This window comes from Balaenoptera physalus (assembly GCF_965194825.1).
Source record: "Balaenoptera physalus genome assembly, chromosome: 5".
NCBI classification, from domain to species: Eukaryota; Metazoa; Chordata; class Mammalia; order Artiodactyla; family Balaenopteridae; genus Balaenoptera; species Balaenoptera physalus.
In genome coordinates, this window is record NC_138884.1 from 36,435,254 (window position 1) to 36,459,819 (window position 24,566).

Genomic DNA, 24,566 nt, shown 5'->3' on the forward strand with positions numbered 1-24,566 from the left:
GCCGGTTGCAGCTTTGAGCCCATGCCCCGCAACAAGGGAAGCCACCTCATTGAGAAGCCCGCGCACCACAACAAAAAGTAGCCCCCGCTCACCAGAACTAGAGAAAGCCGGTGTGCAGCAACAAAGACCCAATGCAGCCATAAATAAATAAATAAATAAAATAAATAAATAAATAAATAAATAAATTTATTATTTTTAAAAATCCTAGTTGCAACTAACTTAAGTTACCTTACCTTCCCCTTAATATTACTTACATCAATCTTTCATTTTGATCTGTGTTTATTACCATCAGTAACCACCCTTCCAAGAAGCTATAGAATTAATTTTTGAAAGTAATTTCCAAAAAACCTCTAAATATTTCACCAGATTTTAAATTGAGTTTATACTGTGAGAGCAGTATCCAGACAGGTGTTTTAAATATTTCTCCATTGCTTTAAATATTATAAAATATGCCTTTCAAGGAGAAAATTGAGGACAGAAATTGGTACATACAAATATGTGGCATATTTGATAAACTATATGTATGCATATCTATTATACCTAAAAAGCATGCACAGGGTCTACAGCATGTCACATTAACCCTTTCTAATAGTTATTTGAAACTGATCAACCTTCAAAACACAAATTTGTTTCCAATGACAGGGATCATAATCCAAGCCTAGGCACTGGCTAGTTATTATGTGAGCTGTAGTAATGGCTGTGCACTACAAAATGTAATCTTCCCAAATGTCACAGTAAGTTATGAATATCTGAGCAGCCTAATGCACTCTACTAGCCATGAAATGTGAAAATGTAATCTTATTACCTTTTTTATGGTTGTATTTTTTTGAATAATGTAGCCTGGAAACTGATGTATAGTCTTTTTCTGCATTTTAGCATGATTTGGTCTCCTTTGCTATACAGAACGTTTTTCAAAACTCTCCATTTCAACATATTTTAGTCTTGGTCTGAACCTCATAAACAATTTATATAGCCACCTTCAGGGTGGCATAACATGCTTTCTATAGGTTATAGTTTAATGTACAAGATTACAGAAATTTTAAAGTGTATTATTCAAAGAATCTAAATAAACCTTCACAAGTTTTGTATTAGGACTTTAATTGGGCACAAAGATTATTTTCTTCACAACGGTTACATTAATAAAAGGCTTTAAGCTGAAATTAGTCATTAAACCTAAGTCACTTGTATTTTCAAAAAACCAAGAAATATAGACCAAAAATAATTATTTTCTCTTCAAAAGATTTATAAAACTGGAAAGACTATCATACATAGAAAATTCTAATACTTCAAAGTAAAGCTATGTTTTCCCTGGAAACTTGCTAAATTTTTCCTCAAAGATGTAGCAGGAGTACAGTATAGCAGAAACTGGACAGAGGACAATCGCAGCTTATGCCCCTAACTAGATATTTCCTATATTTTGTCTAAGCCATCCAATTTTTGGTACTGTGCTACAGCAGCCCTAGCAAACTGATACACCTCTGTATTCCCTAGGGTTCATTTTTGATGATGCCTACTAAATATCCCAGTAAGGGTTCATATAACTCTTTAAAAAGCCAGACCATGACCTAGAAACTCTGTTCAGCTTACCTCCTCCCAGCACCTTCATTTAATAGAGACAGCACTTCACTTTCCTTTCAGAAATAGTTCTGTAATTTGTTCTCAGTTTTTCAAAAATAAAAAATATATTGTTGAGGGACTTCCCTGGCGGTCCAGTGGTTAAGACTCAGCACTTCCACTGCAGGGGGCACAGGTTCGATCCCTGGTTGGGCAACTGACATCCCACGTGCCACACCGTGCAGCCAAAAAAAAAAAAAAAAAAATCTGGGAACTAAAAGAGCTAAGCAAAGTCCCAGAAGGCAAGAGAGCGAGGCAATATGAAAGACAGGTTGAGAGACATAGAGGATAATACGAGGACAAACATCTGTTTAATAGAAAGGTCCAAAAGTAAAGGAGGGAAAGATGGTATATTCATCTATAATAACTGAGCCCTTTCTAGTAGTCATCAATACTGTGAATCCTCAGAATTTGAACACAAAAAGCCCCAATTCTTACACAAAATTTAACACTACAGATACTACAGTAATATAATCAGACTTATTTTGGTAATGTCAGGTCTACTTTCAGATTGGAAATTTCCTGGATAGTAATATTTCTCTCTGCTGGAATTTTAATTTATGTAAGTAAAGACAGCAACGTGTTTCTCTCACTGCTACAGATATAAGTAGAAATAATTATGAACTAGATGTAATACATGTAAGAAAAGGCAATAAGTTCATTATGAATTACAGTAATTATGACCCTTAGTAAAATGACATATCCCATCCAAAGAATTTCACACAAATATAAGAGTCTATAAGAGTCTAAAATATATCCTAATTTTTAGGTACGGGCAATCAAATCTGCTATTTTAGGATCCAATATGAATTATAAAATACTTTCAACAGTAAGGGTTGGATTAAACAAATTTTCTTTTTAAGCACTTCACTCTGATTCTCCCTTGTCCCTTCTAAAACTATGATTTTTAAAAACTATATCCAGGTCCTAGGAATTACAGAATATTTAGTCTAATACAAGAAATTTCTCATTTCAGAAAATTAGGTTAAATTTGCTATTCTCTACGATTGGCTTCTCACTTTCCTGTATCGTTTGAAGAACTGTATCTTAACATTTTCTTAAGACCTGTCTCTTCTGAGAACCATTCTGACCTTTCCAGCTTACAATAAACCTGGATGACCCATTATATTACCAATATTCAAATGTTTCTGACTGTAACAATTTCATATGATTTAACCTAATATTTCAACAGTATCATACATTATTTTTTCGTATCACAAATTTTAATCACCTTTTTTTAAAGATTTTTTTGATGTGGACCATTTTTAAAGTCTTTATTGAATTTGTTACAATATTGCTTCTGTTTCTTATGTTTTAGTTTTTTGGCCACAAGGCATGTGGGATCTTAGCTCCCGGACCAGGGATCAAACCCGCATCCCCTGCACTGGAAGGTGAAGTCTTAACCACTGGACCACCAGGGAAGTCCCCCACTTCTTCTTCAATTATTTCCCATAAATCTTTTCCACTCAAAGAGCATAAATGATGATCCCGGAAAATAGGAACCATTTCAAAAAATACTTTTTATCCTTTTTAATCTTAGCACTATGTTTGACATGTAATGGATCCTTAGTATATATACCATTAGGTTTAAATATTATTCATTATTTTCATAACTTAAAAATTAAAGAAACAAATTTGAGTTCTTACTATATCCCAGTGCAATAAGCAAGAAACCTGAAGTCCTACTTCTAGTATCTTAATCTCTCTCCAAAAGATAAAGTAGGCACTAAAGTTTCAACAATAAAATAATGAAGTATTAAGATCCCTGAAAAAGCTCAACGCATTTCATGAAAGCATTTGTCCACATAAAGATCTGTACGTGAATGTTTATAGCAGTTTTATTCATAATCACCAAAAACTGGAAACAATTCAAATGTCCATCAACTAGTAAATGGATAAACACATTGTGGTACAACCATACAAAAGAATACTAATCAGCAATAATAAGGAACAAATTACCAATACCATTAACAATATAAATCAATCTCAAAAACATAATACTAAGTCAAAGATGCTAGACATAAAAGCTACATATTGTATGATACCATTTATATGATGCTCTGGAAAAGAAAAAAGTATAGGGAAAGAAGTTAGATCAGTGGTTGCCAGGGGCTGAGGAAGGAGGGACAGAATTAACGACACAAAAACACGAAGGGACTTCTTTGGGATGATAAAATTTTCAATATCTTGATTACGGTACTAGATACCCAAGCAAATCCATCTGTCAAACTTCATAAAACCGTACATCTAAAAAGGGTGAATTCTACTGTATGTCTTAGTAAACCTATGGTTTAAAATACATCTAAAAAAACAAGCTCAAGTCATTTATATCAAAGGTAAGAGAAAAGTAAAATCCACTGACTGGAGAAGACATGGAATACAAGGAAATTAGAAGAGGTGAACAGAAATTTTTAATCCTTAGCATTCTGTAATGTATACTACAATCACAAATACCCCGGGAAGAGTAAAAAGAATAGAATTATACCATAATCTCACAGTGAGACTGGTCTGGGCTTGGAGGCCTTACACTAATATATTAACAAAGATTATCAAGATTTTCTACAATCATAAAATTCCAAATATGCAAATTAAGAAAATTAAAGTCAACTCCATAAGGAACAATTATAACTTCCTGTCAGCCATTTAAAATTACTCCCTTTGAGTTTTTTGTCCTCCTTCTTCCACTTACTGTCTTTCGGGTCTTTCATTAATTTGTTAGAATGCCCAAAAGCATCAGTAGTTTCAGTAATATTACCAACACACTTATACTGATATAAAATTTCCATTTCTACTATTGTAACTAATCCTTACAAGAACGAGGTAAGTCATATATATCAATTATTTCACATCTATTTATACAGGAACAAAAAGACTGTATATTAATTCACAGCCAAAACTTCTAATCAGACTATTTTGATTCCTAGCCTTATGCTTTCCTTACATCTTCATTAATAATCTAACATTTAAGTTGGGTTTTCTAAAGTTTCTTTATATAGTGAGCTACAGTAAGTATTTGAAAAATTTGTGAACTTCACTATCTATAGGAAATTAGTCAAAACGCATGTCTGATAATAAATTATCATCTTCATAGTTTTTTAATTATTTTTATTTTATTTTATTTTTGGCTGTGTTGGGTCTCCGTTTTCTGTGCGAGGGCTTTCTCTAGTCGCGGTGAGCGGGGGGCCACTCTTCATCGCCGTGCGCGGGCCTCTCACTGTCGCGGCCTCTCTTGTTGCGGAGCACAGGCTCCAGACACGCAGGCTCAGTAGTTGTGGCTCACGGGCCCAGTTGCTCCGGGGCATGTGGAATCTTCCCAGACCAGGACTTGAACCCGTGTCCCCTGCATTGGCAGGCAGACTCTCAACCACTGCGCCACCAGGGAAGCCCCTTTATAGTTTTTTAAATCCCCAAATGTACCAGAAAGTAGTAAATAACCTCTCCTCTCTCATTGTTCATTGTACCTTTCATAAGAATTAGAAATTTTCACTGCACTATGGCATGTGTACAAAACCAGTATTAAGCAAAAAGTTTCTATGATTAAAATAAGCCTGAGAAACACTGGATTAAACAAGGTGAGACATGTTTACACGATAAAATTTTCAGAGCTTTAATATGCCACTGTGCATTATAAATGTCAAAAATGTGTAACCAATGTATGGACTTCCCAAAACTTATCTGACAATGAAACAAATCTCTTTTTTCTTTTAACTTTTTTTTTTTTTTGACAAGAGCTTTTCACAGTAATAGCATTCTACAAAAGCTTTTCTGAAAAACACAGGATAATGCATTGTGTTCTTGAAGTTTATTGCTATGAATAATATGACAGAATTAACTATGTTTACACAAACATTTAGAAGGCCTTTCACATTTTTAGGTAAATGTTTTAAACAACCTACTTATTTTTCATAGGTTTCTTTTTACGATTTATAGAATTTAATAATTAGACAAAGAAAGAGACATCTTAAATTAAGATTACTTCAAGGGAAAAGAAGATATGAGCAATCAAAATCCATCAAAATGAACCCCTATCGAGACTTCCCTGGTGGGTCGGTGGTTAGGAATCCACCTTCCAATGCTGGGGACACGGGTTTGATCCCTGGTTGGGGAACTAAGATCCCATATGCCATGGGGCAACTAAACCTGTGCACCACAACTACTGACCCCGTGCACCACAACTAGAGAGCCCGCATGCCACAACTAGAGAGCCCGCATGCCACAACTAGAGAACCTGCGCACTCTGGATCCTGCACGCCACAACTAGAGAGCCCGTGCGCCACAACTACTGACCACGCATGCTCTGGAGCCTGTGCACCACAACTAGAGAGAAGCCCGTGTGCCGCAACTAGAGAGGACTGTGCACCACAACGAAGAGCCCACGCGCCACAACAGAAGATCCTGCATGCTGCAACAAAGACCTAAAGCAGCCAAATAAATAAATAAATATACATATTTTTTTTTTTAATGAACCCCTATCCCTTCATGAACAATTCAGTCTAAAAGCCAAGCAAGACAGACGATCTCCCACATTAAATTAGAGCTGCTCAGTGTGCCAACAGAGTTCAGCAGAAGTAACGTGTGATTTCCAAGTCTAGGTCATTAAGGACTTTATGGCTTCCCTTGTATCACTCATTCTGAGGAAAATCAGCCACCATGTCATGAGGATAATCAAGCAGCTCTGTGACAGACCCTCTTGGAGAGGAACAGAGGCCTCCCACCAATATTCAGCACCAACTTGCCAGTCACATAAGAAGCCTTGGAAGCAGGTCCTCCAGCCTCAGTTAAGCCTTCAGACGACTGTAACCCCAGCCAAAATCTTAAATGCAACCTCCTGAGAGACCCTGACCTAGAACTATCCAGTCAATCTGCCCCTAAATTCCTGACCCACAGAAACTGTGAGCTGATAAATGTTTATTACTGGGCTTCCCTGGTGGTGCAGTGGTTAAGAATCTGCCTGCCAATGCAGAGGAAATGGGTTCGAGCCCTGGTCTGGGAAGATCCCACATGCCACAGAGCAACTAAGCCCGTGCGCCACAACTACTGAGCCTATGCTCTAGAGCTCACGAGCCACAACTACTGAGCCTGTGTGCCACAACTACTGAATCCTGGGCACCTAGAGCCTGTGCTCTGCAACAAGAGAAGCCACCGCAATAAGAAGCCTGTGCACCACAATGAAGAGTAGCCCCCACTCGCTGCAACTAGAGAAAGCCCACGCGCAGCAACAAAGACCCAACACAGCCAAAAATAAATAAATAAAATAAAATAAATTTTTTTAAAAAAATGTTTATTACTGTTTTAAGTTGCAAGGTTTGGGGATAATTTGTTACACAGCAATAAATAATATAATTGCAAATCAAACAGTTAATAGTAGTTGGGGAAAACTTTTTTACCCTATATATTTCTGTGCTTTTTTTTTTGAATCCTAATACAAAATAAAATAAATAATGATTAAAAATACAAAACAATAATAGTATAAATGTATTGAGTGACTACTGTGAGCTAATCACATAAAAATACAAGTAATAAAAATACAAGCTATTACTAATAACATAATATAAAACAATAATAACACACATGGAGCGATTACTGTGAACTACATACTGTGCCAAGCACTTTACATGAATTATCATTTTTAATTACCTCTCACAAAAAAAACAACAACTACAATACCACCACCACAATATCTCCACTTAACAGATGAGGAACTAAAACATAAGTAACACACAAACTCACAAGGCACTAAGGTGGATGAACCAGGGTTTCACGTGATAAAAAGAAAACAGATATAGCTGGAGTAGCTTTTTGCCCTCTTCCTTCTTCCCTCCCTAGAACACAGACATGATTCCCAGAGGTACAGTAGTCATCTTGCTATCATGTGGCTTACAAGCACAAGGACAGACAAAACGCCAATACATTAAGAATAGTAAAAAGGGGACTTCCCTGCACAGTGGTTAAGAATCCACCTGCCAATGCAGGGGACACAGGTTTGAGCCCTGGTCCAGGAAGATCCCACATGCCACGAAGCAACTAAGCCCGTGCGCCACAACTACTGAGCCTGCACTCTAGAGCCCGCGAGCCACAACTACTGAGCCCACGTGCCACAACTACTGAAGCCTGCGTGCCCTAGAGCCCACGCACCAAACTACTGATCCCACATGCTGCAACTACTGAGGCCCGCACACCTAGAGCCCATGCTCCGCAACAAGAGAAGCCACCGCAATGAGAAGCCTGCACACTGCAATGAAGAGTAGCCCCCGCTTGCCGCAACTAGAGAAAGCCCACGTGCAGCAACAAAGACCCAATGCAGTTTAAAAAAAAAAAAAAGAGAATGGTAAAAGGAAAGGCAGAAAGTATGTACCTCTTGAAGCATTATTAAGTAGAACCACGTGCCAGCAACTGCCTGCTTCCAAACTCCTTGTTATGTGAGAAAAATAAAACCTATATTTCATGAAATTGCTATTAGATGTGTATTCTGCTACTTTCAGCAGAACACAAACCTAACTAATATAAAGAGGTTCAACAAATGGTGCATAAATGAATGAGTGGGTTTTCAGAAAAAGCTATCTTGTTTAGCTACACAACAAAAACTCTTTGTTTTTAATATGATTCAAAAGCGTGCATTTTAATTTAAGGGACTACAGTTCATTTTGTACCTTAGAAAAATTCTATCACAAAGTGATAACCAAACACAATTAAACTGACTACACACAACAGAAGTAAAAACGATGAACAGCAATTCCTGTTTTATGAAATATAATATCTCTGGATAAACAATAGTAGCTATTTTATTGCATTTGTCTAAATAATAAAATAGTTCAAGAAAGTTAATTTTAATGAGACAAATGATATAATAATACCAAGTTTTCACATACAAAGGTATCAATGGATATTCTAGAATCAAAAGGTAAAGACTTCGGGTATTAAATTTATTCAAGCAAAACAATGCAAGCTCTGTAAGTAAGAGGGTATGGGGGGGAAGGAGTTATCATGGGATTATATAAAATCACATGTGAGAAATCTTTGAAAATTGTAAACCACTAATCTTTCACTGAATTAAAAAAAAATTCTAGTAGTACATATTTTATAAGCAAAAGAATAATATTCAGCACAATATACCAAATCTCTGTAGTACTAAATTTCACTGTTATTTTACTTTTGTGCTTTTTAAGACAACATAGACTAAAAAATACTACATTTAACTAACCTCAAAACAGTCCAATCCTCAAATTTTACACAAGTGAATTTTTTAGACTCCACATGTTTTATTGTGGTAGAGTCTCACTGTATATAAGTAATAAATATTAAAACAAAGAATAGTAAAAGATTAGATTCCATTATAATTTAATTAGTGTATAAGCCTTTGGTTTAAGATCATTCTTAACATTGAACAAAATGTAATAAAACTTTATCTTAAGACAGTTACTAGTGGAGAGAAAGAAAGTCCAACACGTAGGTGGGAACATAACCATCATCTTTTACTTTTCATCAATGCTTTACTGAGAGAGTTAGCCAAAAGAGTATCTTATTCCCCAATCAACATCCGCTAAAAAAGAGGCTATTTAGGCTTACAAATGTGTTATTCAGTGACCACAAGAGCAATGTACTAATTCACGGCGCCAAGAAAGTATTCTCTGAATTAGGATATGAAAGGTACAAAACTTTACTAAAATGTTTAATAATAAATTTTCAATAAATTAAAATTTTTAATAAAATTTTACAAGTATTCTTATATCTCAAAAGCTCCTTCTAAGATGGTGATATTTGGTTTCAGGCTCATATGCATTTTCTCATTCAGCCAAAGGTCTATTTTGTACATCTCTAACATACACATATTGTATTTATGCATGTATGATAGTATTTTTACAGAAAACGCCTGACGAATATGCACCAGGCTGTTAGTGATAGTTTGGAGAATGGGGTTATAAAAGGACTTCACTTTCAAGATCCTACATTCATGACACATTTCAATTTTTCAAAATATGTATATATTTTCTTTGAACCCAAAGGGAAAAACATAGCATCTTAATCTTTTCAAAATGCACTGAACATTTATGTGTAAAACTAGACAGGAAAAATTATGCTTCTTAGTTTGTACACTATCTGTAACAAATCAAACTGTATGCATTTCCATCAAAACTGAGGGAAAGAGAGCTCCTGGCAACAATGATGTGAAATGAAAATCAGGAGTACAGTCTCAATTATTACCAATGAAAGATGAGTAAAATACCATTATTTACCTTTCAGTGTGATGTCTTAATTTTAATGTTAATAAAGTGCTTTAATGGGACACTCCCAAACTATATTTTGCCCAAAATCCTTAACCATAAACAATTATACATTGAGAGTTTTCAGAAATACAGTTCGTCTAACAAGAAACAGTAGTTAAGAGCATCAGCTCTGGAGCCAGACTATCTGGACTTGACTTCTGGGTCTACCAGACACCAAGGGCATGGGCATGGGCAGGACAGTTCACCTCTCTATGGCTCACTTCCTCATCTGTAAAACTGGGGTAATAATGGTACCCATCTCTTAAAGTTGTTGTGAAGATTAAATGAACTAATACATATCTTCGTTAATGCATGTAAGAGATGAGGATACTGGAACTAACACTTCCTTCCACCTGCTATTAAAATTCTCACTTCAAGAATAATATTTTTGGGTATATGCCTAGGAGTGGGGTTGCTGGATCATATGGTAGTTCTATTTTTAGTTTTTTTAGGAACCTCCATACTGTTCTCCATACTGGCTGTACTAATTTACATTCCCACCAACAGTGTAGGAGGGTTCCCTTTTCTCCACACCCTCTCCAGCATTCATTGTATGTAGATTTTTTGATGATGGCCATTCTGACCATAATTTGAAAAGATACATGTACCCCAATGTTCACTGCAGCACTATTTATAATAGCCAGGACATGGAAGCAACCTAAATGTCCATCAAAAGAGGAATGGATAAAGAAGATGTAGGACATATACACAATGGAATATTACTCAGCCATAAAAAAGAACAAAATAATGCCATTTGCAGCAACATAGATGGACCTAGAGATTGTCATACTGAGTGAAGTAAGTCAGACACAGAAAGACAAATATTGTATGATATTACTTATATGTGGAATCTAAAAAAAGGGTACAAATGAACTTATTTACAAAACAGAAGTAGAGTCACAGATGTAGAAAACAAACTTATGCTTACCAAGGGGATTGGGGGGGGGCACGGAGGGATAAATTGGAAGATTGGGATTGACATATACACACTACTATTTATAAAATAGATAACTAATAAGAACCTACTGTAGAGCACAGGGACTCAATACTCTGTAATGGCCTATATAGGAAAAGAATCTAAAAAAAAGTGGATTATGTCTATGTATAACTGATTCACTTTGCTGTACACCTGAAACTAACACAACATTGTAAATCAACTATATTCCAATAAAATTTTTTTTTAATTTAAAGAAAAAAAAGAATAATAACTTCATCTGACAGTCATGGTAAAGCTGTGGTCTGTCAGTCTTTCTTCTGAGTGAACTGAAAACAAACTGGAAATAAACAAATCAAAAGAAAAAGCATATTCCACTTAAAACAAAATATCACCCTAATGTAATGCACTAACATAACTACTTTAACATCAAGGTAAGCTAAAGGTGACAGCCCTTCCTGTTGTGCTATTATCATTCTGATTTCTAAGTCACTTCTTCATTATATGACAATATGATCCATACTTAAGTTTTCTTTGTTCCTGTCTTCCCCCAACCCTTGGCCACGCTGCGTGGCTTGTGGGATATTAGCTCCCCAACCAGGGATTGAACCCGGGCCCTCGGCAGGGAAAGCACAGAGTCCTAACCACTGGACTGCCAGGGAATTCCCATTCCTGTCATTTTTAACCGTATGACTGTATTCCTTAAAACCTTTCAACACCAAACAAAAAAGATACATACCATTCCTCAATGCCTTTATCATAACTCTCTCATACCATCATCCCTTTACTACTATTAATTTAACTAACACACTACCTCTACTATCATCACCACCACATTACACTCCACATCGCTGTCCCAGTACCTTAGATATACTTCATTCCAAGGTATACAAATGTCCTACCATCTTCACATTTCAGAATAGTGTTGTAAAGTGTGTCTATGCTATATTCTCATCATTTTTTGTGCATTATTCTCCATTTTGGCACTACTGCTCTTCTCTCCCCAGATGGAAGTAATCTTATCTTCTCCACTGGATGCTCAATCATTTTCCTCCAAGAGGAAAATCCCACCCAGATCTATATTCTATTAAAGTGCCCAAAACTCCATCTCTCCCATGGGTTTCTCCTTCATTCTTAGGGGAAAAAGTACCACTGTGTCATAAAAGTAACTCTTCCTCCCTAAATAATTGATAGAACTACTATACAGAAAATCAGCAAGGATAAGAAGAAACAGAGAACACCATCAACCAATAGGAATTAATTCACATTTATAGAAAACTCAACCCAACAAAAGCAGAATACATATTATTTTCAAGTAACCATGGAACGTATACCAAATTAGACTGTATCCTGGACATGATGCAAACTTCAACAAATTTAAAGGAATTGAAATCATACCAAGTGGATTCTCTGACCATAGTGGAATCCAAACTAGAACTCAGTAACAGAAAAACAAAGATACCAGAAAAATCTCCATACACTTGAAAAGTAAAAATTAAACGTCTAAATAATAATGGGTCAAAGAGGAAGTCTCAAAGGAACTTAAAAAAATGCCATGAACTGAATCAAAATTAAAATACAACATACCAAAATTTGTGGGCCATAGCTAAAGCAGTGCTCTGAGGGAAATTTATAGCACTAAATGCATATATTAGGAAAAAGAGAAGTCTTAAATCAGTAATATATAAGCTTCAATTTTAAGAACCTAGTAGAAGAGCAAAATAAATCAAAAGCAAGCAGAAGGAAGGAAATAACAAAGAGAAAAGCAGTGGTCAATGATATTGAAAGCAGGAAAACAACAGAGTAAATCAATGAAATAAAGAGCTAGTTCTTTGAAAAGAATCAATAAAATTGAGAAAACTTTAGCAAGATTGACAGAGAAACAAGAGAGAAGACACAAATTACCACAATCAAGAATGAAACAGGGAATATCACTACAGACTTTGCAGAACACAAATAATACCACAAACCACTTAAATACATAATATGACAAAATGTAGATTAAATGGACCAATTCCTCAAAAAGCACAAGCTACCACAACTTAACCAATATGAAATACATAATTTGTATAACCCTATAACTGTTAAGGAAATTAAATTCATAATTTTAAAATTCTCAAAGAAATCTCTAGGTTCACATGGTTTCACTAGAGAATTCTACCAAGTGTTTAAAAAAGAATTAACAACAATTTTACACTCTCAACTCATTTTATGAAGTTACTATTACTCTGATACCAAAACCAGAGAAAGACATTTAAAAAAAGAACACTATACACCAATATCCCTTATGAATATAGACCCAAAATATCTTAACAAAATATTGGCAAGTAGAATTCAGCAATATATAAGAATTATACACCATGGATTTTATCCCAGGGAGTCAACATTGTTCCAATATTCAAAAATCAATGTACCTCATCATTTTAATAGGCTAAAAAGAGAAAAAGCACATGATTATATCAGTTAATGCAAAAAAAAAAATCATTTAACAAAAATTCAACACCCACTCATGATAAAAACCTCTCAGAAAAAAACAGGAATAAAGGGGAACTTCCTCAACTTGATAAGAAGCATGTATATGAAATTATGGTAAAAGACTGAATGCTTTCACACTAGGATCAGGAACAAGGCAACGATCTGTGCTCTCACTACTTTTATTCAATACAATGCTGGAAGTTCCAGTCAGGGCAATTACTGGCAAAGGAAGGAAATAAAAGGCATACAAATCAGAAAGGAAGAAATAAAACTGTCTCTATTTGTAGATAACATGATTATCTATGAGAAAATCCAAAGGCATTTCACACACACAAAAAAAAAACCACTTAGACCTAATAAGTGAGTTCAGCAAGGTCAGAGGTAATAACATACACAAACCATTGTATTTCTTAAATTGTATTTTTACATACTAGCAATAAACATGTAGACAATGAAATGAAAAATGTAATACTATTTACAATCATTCAAAAAACTCTGAAATACTTTCAGATGTAAAGCTAACCAAACATGTACAGGACTTGGATGCTGAAAACAATAAAATGATGATGAAAGAAACAAAAAAGCTCTAAATAAATGTAGAAACATACTGTGTTCACAGTATAGGCATCAATTCTCCCCACACTGATATATAGCTTTAATACAATTCCTATCAGAATCTCAGCAAGATTTTTTGCAGATATAGAAAGATTATTCTAAAATCTATATTGAAAACCAAAGGAACTAGAATAGCAAAAAAAAAAAAAAAAAATCTTGAAAAAGAAAGATAAAGTGGGAGGAATTCATCTACTCAACTTCAAGACTTATACTGCTACACTGCGAGGTACTGCCAGAGTGACAAGCACGTAAATAAATAGAACAGAAAAGAGAATCCAGAATTAGACCCACACAAATATCCCAATTGAGTTTCAACAATTCAGTGGAGAAATTTCAACAAATAGTGCTGGAGCAATTAGATATCCATAAAAAAAAAATCAATCTTTACCTAAGTATCATACCTTACATAAAAACTAACTCACTACAGATAACAGATTTAAATGTAAAACATAAAGCTTTTATGAAAACATACAGGAGAAAATCTTCAGGATTTAGGACTAGGCAGAGTTCTTAGACTTGACGTGAAAAGCAAGACACATAAAAGGAAAACTGATAAACTGGGCTTTATCTAAATTAAAAACTTTTGCACTCCAAAAGATCCTGTTAAGAGGATGAAATGATAAGCTACAGACTTATCATTTGTAAACCACGTCTGTAAAAATATTTGTAAACCACGTCTGACGAAGGAATAATATCTAAAAAACATTCAAAATTCAACAGCAAAGAAAACAAACAATCCAATTAGAATACTAGAACCAAAAATCCAATTGTCAAAAAACAAGAACACACATTTCACAGAAGAAGATATGTAGATGACAAATAAGCACATGAAAAGATATTCAACATCATCAGCCATTAGGGAAATGCAAATTAAAACCACAATGAGATATCATTACACATCTATCACAATGGCTAAAATAAAAAATAGTGAGAAACATCAAATGCTGACAGCGACGTGGAGAAACTGAATCACTCATATGTTGCTAATTCATATGTAAGATTACTTAGTCACTGTAAAAGAGTTTGGCACTTTCTTAAAAAGATAAAACTAAATATGCAACTACTACATGATCTGGCAAATAAATGCACTCCTGGCATATTTCCCAGAGAAATGAAAACTTATATTCATACAAAAAGCTGTACACAAGGGACTTCCTCCCTGGTGGCACAGTGGTTAAGAATCCGCCTGCCAGGGCTTCCCTGGTGGCGCAGTGGTTGAGAATCTGCCTGCCAATGCAGGGGACACGGGTTCGAGCCCTGGTCTGGGAAGATCCCACATGCCGTGGAGCAACTGGGCCCGTGAGCCACAACTACTGAGCCTGCGCGTCTGGAGCCTGTGCTCCACAACAAGAGAGGCCGTGATGATGAGAGGCCCGCGCACCGCGATGAAGAGTGGCCCCCACTTGCCACAAATAGAGAAAGCCCTCGCACAGAAACGAAGACCCAACACAGCCATAAATAATTAAATAAATAAAAATTAAACTTTAAAAAAAAAAGAATCCGCCTACCAATGCAGGGGACACGGGTTCAAGCACTGGTCCAGGAAGATCCCACATGCTGCAGAGCAACTAAGCCCATGTGCCACAACTACTGAGCCTGCGCTCTAGAGCCCGTGAGCCACAACTACTGAAGCCCACACGCCTAGAGCCCATGCTCCGCAACAAAAGAAGTCACCGCAATGAGAAGCCTGCGCACGGCAACGAAGAGTAGCCCCCTGCTCGCCACAACTAGAGAAAGCCCGCGGGCAGCAACGAAGACCCAATGCAACCAAAAAATAATAATAAACTAATTAATTTTTTTTTAAATGCTGTACACAAATGTTTATAGTAGCTTTATTCAACATAGCCAAAAAATGGAAACAACTTAGATGTCCTTCAACAGGTACAATGGTTAAACAAACTGGTATATTCATACCATGGAACACTACTCAACAATTAAAAAACAAAAAAACTACTGATACATGCAACAATCTCAATGAATCTCCAGAGAACTGTGCTGACTAATACAAAACACAACAAAAGGTCATATAGTATATGATTCCCTTTATATAAAATTCTTGAACTGACAAAATTATAGAACTGAAGAACAGATTGGTGGTTGCCAGGGGTTAAAGAGGGGTGCAGCAAGGATGAATGTAAATGCGAATATAAAAGAGCAACAGCAGGGAGCCTTATGTGATGGAAATTTTCTGTATCTTGATTATATCAATGTCAATATTGTACTTACAGTTTTGTAAGACTTTCCGACTGGATGAAACTGAGTAAAGGGTATAAGGAATATCTCTGTATCATTTCTTACAACTACATGTGAATCTACAATTATCTCAAAATAAAGTTTAATTTAAAAAAATAATCAAATGTATCTGAAGTGTAACTTTGTCATGGGATTAGCTGTTTCACTGATTATTTCCCATTGAAAAGAAAACTGTACTAACCTAGAGGAATCTCTCATAGGCAGGAAATGAGAGCCAAATTAAAGGGCATTCAAGAAACTCCTGTGAGTACAAATTCTGAGGCCACCTAAAGACATATAGTGCCAGTTTCTTTAACTCTCCCTACTTCCCCACCCCAGTAAAAAAAAAAAAAAAGAATGTTGGTATAATACTTAATCACTTACCCTACACCTAAAAAAAGTTGCCATATAATACACAAAAAAAGGATTAAGCATATATTGATATCACATAGTTTAACTATATATCCTATTTACTTAGATCAAATACTTGCATTATAGAATAAACATGCAGATTCAAACCTTCAAACAGGAAATGAAACTTTCTTAATCTATTACATAACTTAAGATTCGTATGTGCACTGAAGGCTAATAAATCATTTAAACCTTCATACACAGAACCTTTTAAAATTTGCATTTATCTACAGTAAATACTGCCATGTTCTTTAATAGCTTGCTAGTTTAATCTAGCAAACTAGTGATTTACAGCAATGACATATTTTAAAATTCAGAAATCTGTCACTGTGTGACAACCAGTCACAAGTCCACTGAACTTACATTATTTGGAATCAAAATATCATAGGATATAAAATGATAGCAAAACATCATGTAGTCTATAATCAAATCAATTACTTCAGTATTTGAGTTTGATTTTATGTTTATAACTGTTTAAAACTACAGCATCACATGCACTTTAAGATCCCTTGTAGCTTTAACAAGACTAGTTGTATTATGTTATCACTGTCTCAGTGCCTTCAAGCTATTTTAAAATACATTGTTAAATTCCATAGTTTATAATTTGAAGACTCTACAAATCCCATTTTGAGGAATAGCAAAATTTAGAATACATAAAAGAGAGCTCTACATTACTAACTTTTCTCCACAAAAGATGGACTTTTAGAAACTTTTAATAATTTCACACCAATATTCTTAAGTAGGAAGATTTATCAGATGTGAAAAAAGCAGAGGAATAAACTGGAAACAACCTAAATGTCCACTGTAATAGACATCTGTTGTTTCTGTCTATATTGCACTCACTCTTCCTTTAATTCCCCATTCAATTCGTAGCATTCTCCAGGCAATAAAGTCACAATACCTCACACCCAGGCCATAGAGACTGGCACAAGCCAGTCTCAGGTCTGGCACATATAGTTCCCCATTCTCCTGGTCACAGTGATTAAACCACAGGCGAATATGTGGTGTAAGTCAGGCCAATCAAAATCATTATCAAGAATTTTTTTTTTTTAATTAGGAGTTGAAAAGAGGCTTTTTGGCCTTTGGGGCCAAAAAATGGAAAGATAGGTAAATTGGTGGCTTCTAGCAGACATCTTCCCTGCCATGTGTACGGAGAAACTCACTGGCTCCATAAATGGAGAAAGAATGTTCTAGTGGCATCAACTTCCTAGTTCCAGCACCTGGTTCCAGAGCTCCCCTGGTTCTCACAACCTCACTCAATGATCTATCCTGGTCCTACAGTCCAATCAACCCCCATTATACTTAAGCTAGTTTGTTACAAGTTTCTATCTCTACAACCAAAAGAAGTCCAGACTAATTTCAAAGAGAAGAAACTACCTGAACTACGTATGAACTAATAGCATAAACTAGCACATGAATACACTGTATATAATGTAGCCATGTTTTTAAATGAAGTATTTCATTTTCATCCGTATTTCCCTACTAACAGTCTAACTACATTAGACCCAATACCTTCTTTTAATTTAAAAAAAAACTTTGTTAACACTCCTATACTACCTGAAATAAATTTCATATACAGGATTTCATCATTTCTTTAAAAAAACTCAAAAATCAGAATGTGTCTTACAGTCAGTGGCATCATAAATTATAACTAACAGGTTTTTTCCTTAACGTTCAATAAAATAATGGGAAATGTTTCAACTGATGGCATCTTAGATTTGATAAAATGCAACAGATAATAAAACTGACCAAGAAACAACAAAAAAATTATACAGTACCCTAACCAAAATAAAAGAGAAACAAAAATAATTTAAAATATTTCTTCAATATACAAATCCTTGTTAATGACCACCTAAATAAAGACTCTATATGAATGTATGTGACAATAGCTAAGCACACGGATTAAGAAGTGCATTGGATACTCATACTCTATTGTATTCCAACTAGACATGATTTTTAACTCTTGGTAAAGTTCCTAATAAAACAAAGCATGAACAGAAAATCAATAAGGAATGGGCTTCCCTGGTGGCGCAGTGGTTGAGAATCTGCCTGCCGATGCAGGGGACACGGGTTCGAGCCCTGGTCTGGGAAGATCCCACATGCCACGGAGCGACTAGGCCTGTGTGCCACAGTTACTGAGCCTGCGCGTCTGGAGCCTGTGCTCCACAACAAGAGAGGCCACGATAGTAAGAGGCCCACGCACCGCGATGAAGAGTGGCCCCCACTTGCTGCAACTGGAGAAAGCCCTCGCACAGAAATGAAGACCCAACACAGCCATAAATAAATAAATAAATAAATAAAATCAATAAGGAAAACAATGGACCTGAATTACACTTCAGACAAAATAGACCTAACAAACAGATATAGAACATTCCTTCCAACAGCAGCAGAATAAGCATTCTTCTCAAGTGCACATGGAATATTCTCCAGGACAGATCATGTGCTGGGCCACAAAACAAGTCTTAACAAATTTAAGAAGTCTTAAATCATATCAAGTATCTTTTCCAACCACAATGGTATGAAACTACAAATCAGTAATGGGTGGAAAACTGGAAAATTCAAAAATATGTGGAGATTGAGCAAAACACTCCAGAATAACCAATGGGTCAAAGAAGAAATCAAAAGAGAAATCAAAAAATATCTTGAGACAAACAAAAAATGGAAACATAACATACCAAAATTTATGTGATAGAGCAAAAGCAGTTTGTAGAGGGAAATTTATAGCAATAAACACCTATTTAAGAAAACAGATCTCAAATAAAAAACCTAACTTTATACCACAAAGAACTAGAAAAAAAAAAAAAGCCCCAAGTTAGAAGAAAAATGGAAATAATAAAGATCAGATCAGAAAAGAAATGAGACATACACTAGAAAGATAATAGAAAGATCAATGAAACTAAGAGCTGATATTTTGAAAAGATAAAATTGAAAAACCTTTAGCTTGACTAAGAAAAAAAGAGTTAAAACTCAAATAAATCAAATCAGAACTGAAAGAAGAGAGACATTACAACTGATACCAGAGACATACAAAGGATCTTGAGAACTACTATGAACACACAAATTGGAAAACCTAGAAGAAAGGGCTAAATTCTTAGAAACATACAACCTACCAAGATTGAATCATGAAGACATAGAAAACCTGAACATATCCATAACGAGTAAGGAGATCGAATCAGTAATCAAAAATCTCCCTACCAACAAAAATCCAGGACCAGATGGCTTCACTGATGAATTCAACCAAATACTAAAGAATAATTAATACCAATACTTCTCAAACTCTTCCCAAAAACTGAAGATGAGTGAACACTTCCAAACTCATTTTACAAGACCACCATTACCCTGACACCAAACTCAGACAAAGACACCACAAAAAATGAAAATTTCAGGCCAATATTCCTAATGAACATAAATACAAAAATCCCTAACAAAAGATTAGCAATCTGAATTCAACAGTACTTTTACAGGATTATACATCATGATTAGGTCAGATTTATACTGGGAAAATCATATGATCATCTCAATAGATGCAGAAAAAGTATCTGACAAAATTCTACATCCCTTCATGACAAAAACTCTCCAAAAATTAGGTATAGAAGGAAGGTACCTCAACATAATAAAAGCCAAACATGATAAGGCCACAGCTAAGATCATACTCAATGTTGAAAAGCTGAAAGTTTTTCCTCTAAGATCAGGAAGAAGACAAGGGTGTTTACTCTCACCACCATGATTCAAGACAATTACTGGAGGCTTAGCTAGGACAATTAGACAAGAAAAAGAAATAAAAGCATCCAAATTGGAAAGGAAGAACTAAAATTATCTCTGTTTGCAGATAACATGATCCTATAGAAAATTCAAGACTCCACCGAAGAACTGCTAAAACTAATAAATGAACTCATTACAGTTGCAGTATAAAAAAATCAGCATTAAAAAATTCAATTGCATTTCTATATGCTAACAAGGAAGTATCTTAAAAAGACATTAAGAAAACAATCCCATTTACAGTAACAAAACAAAGAATAAAGTACTTAGGAATAAATTTAACCCAAAAGATGGAAGATCTGTATACTGAAAACCATAAGACCAATGTCATACTGATGAAAGAAATTGCAGAAGATGCAAATAAATGGAAAGATATGCCATGTTCATGGGCTGGAAGATTGTTAAAATGTTCATTCTACCCAAGGTGAAGTATAGAGTCAATGCAATTCCTATCAATGGCATTTTTCATAGAAATAAGCAATCCTAAAACTCAAATGCAACCACAAAAATAGCCAAAGCAATCTTGAGAAAGAAGAACAAAGTTGGAGACATCACACTTACTGACTTCAAACTACATCACAAAGCTAAAGTAATCAAAACTGTATGGTACTAGCATCAAAAAAAGACACACAAACCAATGGAATAGAATTAGCCCACAAATAAATCCATGCATATATGATCAACTGATCTTCAACAAAGACACCAAAAATACACAACAGATACAGGACAGTCTCTTTGACAAACAGTGTTGGGAAAATTGGATATCCATATGCTGAAATCAGACCCTAAGCTTACACCAAACACAAAAATCAACTCAAAATGGATTTAATGGATTTAAGACTTAAATGTTAAGATGTGAAACTATAAAAGTCTTAGAAGAAAACCTACGGGAAAAGCTCCGTGGTCTCAGCTCTGTGGTCTCAGCAGTTGTATTTTGGATTTGACACCAAAAGCACAGGCAACAAAAGCAAAAATAAACAAGCGGGACTACATCAACTAAAACATTTCCACCCAGAAAAGGTAACAATCAGCAAAATAAAAGGGCAACCTATGGAATGGGAGAAAATATTTGCAAACCATATATCAGATAAGAGGTTAATTTCCAAAATATATAAGGAACACCTACAACTCAATAGCAAAAACTAATAATCCAATTAAGAAATGTGCTAAAGGCTTGAATAGACATTTCTGCAAAGAAGACATACAAATGACCAACAGTTATATGAAAAGATGGTCAACATCACTAACCATCTGGGAAATTCTAATCAAAACTACAAAGAGATATCATCTCACATGTAAAAAGATAGCTATTATACAAAAAACAAACAAACAAAAAGCAAAAGACAACAAGTATAGGCAAGGATGTGGAGAAATTGGAACCCTTGTACAGTGTGGGTGGAAATACAAAATGGTGCAGACACTATAAAAAACAATAAGGAAATTCCTCAAAAAATTAAAGACAGAACTATCATTATGATCTAGCAATCTCACTTCTAAGTATTTATTCAAAAGAATTGAAATCAGGGGTTTCCCTGGTGGCGCAGTGGTTAAGAATCCGCCTGCCAATGCAGGGGACATGGGTTCAAGCCCTGGTCTGGGAAGATTCCACATGCCGCAGAGTAACTAAGCCCGTGAGCCACACCTACTGAGCCTGCAGTCTAGAGCCCACGAGTCACTACTGAAGCCCATGAGCCTAGAGCCCATGCTCCACAACAGGAGAAGCCACCGCAATGAGAAGCCCACACACCGCAAGGAAGAGTAGCCCCCACTGGCCTCAACTAGAGAAAGCCCGCACACAGCAACGAAGACCCAACGCAGCCAAAAAAAAAAAAAAAGAATAAATAAAATAAATTAATTAAAAAATTTAAAAAATGAATTGAAATCAGGAGATAGAAGAGATATTAGCACTCCAACGTTCATTAAAGCACTATTCAAATACCCACAATGTGGAAACATCTAAATGTCCATTGATAGATGAATGGATAAAGAAGATATAGTATATAAATACAATGGTAAGGAAATCCTGCAACATGGATGAACCTTGAGGACACTGTGCTAAGTGAAATAAGCTAGTCACAGAAGGACAAATATTGCATGATTTCACGTATATGAAGTATCTAGAACAGTCCTAGAATCAGAGAGTAGAATGGTAGTTGCCAGGGGCTAGGGAAAGGGGGAAATGGGCAATTGCTAATGAACGGACATAAAGTCTCAATAACGCAACATGAGGGACTTCCTTGGTGGCGCAGTGGCTAAGAATCCACCTGCCAATGCAGGGGACCCAGGTTCAAGCCCTGGTCCACGAAGATCCCACATGCTGTGGAGCAACTAAGCCCATGCACCACAACTACGGAGGCTGCACTCTAGAGCCTGCGAGCCACAACTACTGAGTCCTCGTGCCCCAACTACTGAAGCCCGCATGCCTAGAGCCCGTGCTCCGCAACAAGAGAGGGCACCGCAATGAGCAGCCCACGCACCGCAACAAAGAGTAGCCCCCGCTCACCGCAACTGGAGAAAGCACGCACACAGCAAGGAAGACCCAACGCAGCCAAAAATAAATAAATTAAATAAATAAATAAATTTTTTTTAAAAAAGGTTAAACATACATTTTATATTTGTTTATAAAAACCTATAGAAAATTTGGAAGGATATATAATATGATAATAATAGTTATCTTTTAGGTTTTCCTTAGCAGTGACTGACTTAATTTGGTATGAGAGAGGATTTGATTTCAAGGTATATTGAAAACATGGGGCACAGAGGCAAGGGAGATAAGCCATTCTACTGACTTTTATTTTAATTAATTTTTATTGGAGTATAGTTGCTTTACAATGTTGTGTTAGCTTCTACTGCACAGCAAAATGAATCAGCCACACATATACAGATATCCCCTCCCTTTTGGATTTCCCTTCCACTTAGGACACCACAGTGCATTAAGTAGAGTTCCCTGTGCTATACAGTATGTTCCCCTCAGTTGTCTATTTTATACATACTATCAGTAGTATATATGTGTCAATCCCAATCTCCCAATTCCTCCCACTCCACCCCTTCCCCCCACCCCCAGTATCCATACATTTGTTCTCTATGCCTGTATCTCTATTTCTGCTTTGCAAATAAGGTCATCTGTACCATTTTTCTAGATTCCACATATATGCATTAATATACAATATTTGTTTTTCTCTTTCTGACTTACTTCACTCTGTATGACACTCTCTAGGCCCACCCACGTCTCTACAAATGACCCAATTTCATTCCTTTTTTGTGGCTAAGATTATTGTATATATTACCACATTTTCTTTTCCTTTTTTTTTGAACTATTATTGTATTACCTACATAAAGTATTAAACAAACAAAAAAAAAGTTATGTATTTGATAGCCAATAAAATCCTGGAAAAATAAGATCCCACAGATCACTAATGCTAGATTAGATTCTACAGCCAACTAACATATTAGTATCAATAAAGATGGCCTTTAGGGACTTCTGTAGTAGCACAGTGGTTAAGAATCCACCTGCCAATGCAGGGGACACGGGTTCGAGCCCTGGTCTGGGAAGATTCCACATGCCGCAGAGCAACTAAGCCTGTGCACCACAACTACTGAGCCTGCGCTCTAGAGCCCACGCACCACAACTACTGAGCCCACGCACCACAACTACTGAAGCCCACGCACCTCGAGCCCATGCTCCACAACAAGAGAACCACTGCAATGAGAAGCCCGCAAACCGCAATGAAGAGTAGCCCCCACTCTCTGCAACTAGAGAAAGCCCACGCACAGCAACGAAGACCCAATGCAGCCATAAATAAATAAATAAATTTATTAAAAAAAAAAAAAAAAGATGGGCTTTAATACATGATCCACCTTCATTTTCTTTTTCATCTCGGTATTACGTGGCGTATTTTACCGCCAAAGAAAGGGAAACGCACAATGGAGGTTGTGGGGGAAGATGGGTAGGGAAGGAGAATTTAATGAATCAGCTACTTACAAAATAAATGCATTACAAGCAAAATATCCAAGTGGTATTTCTGAATCTTATTCTCAAAAGTGCTAAGCTTTTGTTTCTTGCTCTCATGTTGATATTTCACTCTTAGTTGTACAAATTGGCTAACGCTAAATCAGGATTCTTCTAGATAGCTTAACACATTATAAAACCAGGAAGGTAAACAGTGCTAGAAGTTGAAGTATTTAACAGAACTAACAGATATTCCCAAACAAGAGCACCTTAAAGTCAATGGACCTGTTATTTCCCAAAACATGTTACTGTA

At 35.9% G+C, this 24,566-nt stretch overlaps 1 protein-coding gene across 4 annotated transcripts in view; it reads right to left on the reverse strand.

Moving 5' to 3' along the window:
- Positions 1-24,566, reverse strand: part of LRBA (LPS responsive beige-like anchor protein) — a 736,878-nt gene that overhangs the window by 661,726 nt on the left and 50,586 nt on the right. The window lies entirely within an intron of this gene.